General features: G+C 36.2%; 1 pseudogene; it reads right to left on the bottom strand.

Annotated features, from left to right (window-relative positions):
* The window catches only part of LOC116100011, a 92,744-nt pseudogene that overhangs the window by 68,504 nt on the left and 22,582 nt on the right, over window positions 1-1,658 (bottom strand).

Genomic DNA, 1,658 nt, shown 5'->3' on the forward strand with positions numbered 1-1,658 from the left:
CCTTATTAATACCATTCTTATGAATTCTGGTAAATATCTGGGCATTTTAAGAAGTTGATTTTATGAATGGCCACTTTTCTACAAAATGAGTTTTTGCAATGTAAAATCTTCATAGTTCCTGAAGAATGTTAAAAATCTAATAGCCTAATCTACAGTTAAAGGGAAAGAAACTGTTTCCTTTGGTACTGTCTGAGAATTGCACAACAGAGTGGTGAATGGACTAGAGGTTGACCTATATTTGGATGACAGACATCTTTGCCATTTATTGTCTGTGTAACATGAGAAAGAGATGGTTAGTCCTGACTTTCAACCTGATGGAATCTTGAAGGGCCAAAGGACAGAAAAAATGTACCTGTGAAGGATTATCTAGGTTAACTGAGGTATGAAGACTCACCCCAGGTTAAAACAGACCATTATCCTGATACATACACACAAAAGGCCTCAGCAAAGTAGCACAAATTCAGTCTCATCATAAATTCACATATTATATAACAAGACAAAGTGGATAAGATGAAGTAGAATTTCTTCCAGGTATGCAAGTTCAATGTAGTTGGAAGATATTGAATGTTCTCATGATGAAGGAACAATGAATGTATGGGGTGATAGAATAGGGACCTAATGCAATCATTATTCATTGTGTACATGTATTGGAACATAATACCACATCACATGTATGTATACCATTATGGGTCAGTTAAAAACATAAAACTGCAAAAAATGAAATCAGTTAATGCAGTTTAACATACTAGTTGTCTAAAAAAAAAATAACACAACCAAAGTAATAGATGAAAACTAAGAACAGAGTCTGGAAGTGACTTCAACTTGATAAAGAACATCTATGAAATACTAACAGTAGTACCATATTCCATGGCAAGAAACACAAAACTCTCTCATTAGGATTGGGAACTGGAAAAATGTATTTCAGCATCTTAGTGACTGAAAAATGCAGACATATTAGCTTCCCAACTTATTACTGTGACAAAGTAGTTGTCAGAAACAACTAGGGGAAAGATCTATTTGGGTGCACATTTTTATAAGGGTTTCAATCTATCAAGGCAGGAGAGAGTGTACTTCTTACCTCTAGATAATGTAAGTTTGTTGCTTACATTGCCTTCTTGCTGACTAAGGCACAATAGTTATGGGACATAGGCTACTGAAGGCATAGCAGGCATAGTGTGTGTGTATATTTACTGTGTATCACATATATGCATGTAGACAGTGTCAGGTCTTCAATGACTGCAGAAGAGACATTGTGACAAAGTTCTTGTCCTTGGAGCAGAGCCAGCAGGGCATGGGCCTACATGAATGTTGACTGTTGCTGTAGGTGTAAGGCTTGTTTGTATAATAATGAATATATTTTACTTTATGTTCTTCCTTCAGGGGAATATCCTCTCTGCCAAAGGTAATGACTCCATTATAATCAGAGCCAGCACAATTCTGTGAAGTGAAAATGTATCTTCGTTATGCTGAGACCTTCAGGACATCTCTTAAGGCTGTGGGAAAGAGTTTTGAAAACATGAGTTCAAGAATCTATAAACATGATTTCTCAACTATGTAAAATATATGGTCCAATAAGAATTGTATGAGGGGCTTCACAGACCTAAAACAACAGAGGCAGCTGAACTGATGAGCCAGCTTGTGAGAAAGATGTTAAGGAA

The sequence above is a fragment of the Mastomys coucha genome, unplaced genomic scaffold (assembly GCF_008632895.1).
Source record: "Mastomys coucha isolate ucsf_1 unplaced genomic scaffold, UCSF_Mcou_1 pScaffold20, whole genome shotgun sequence".
In the NCBI taxonomy this organism is placed as follows: Eukaryota; Metazoa; Chordata; class Mammalia; order Rodentia; family Muridae; genus Mastomys; species Mastomys coucha.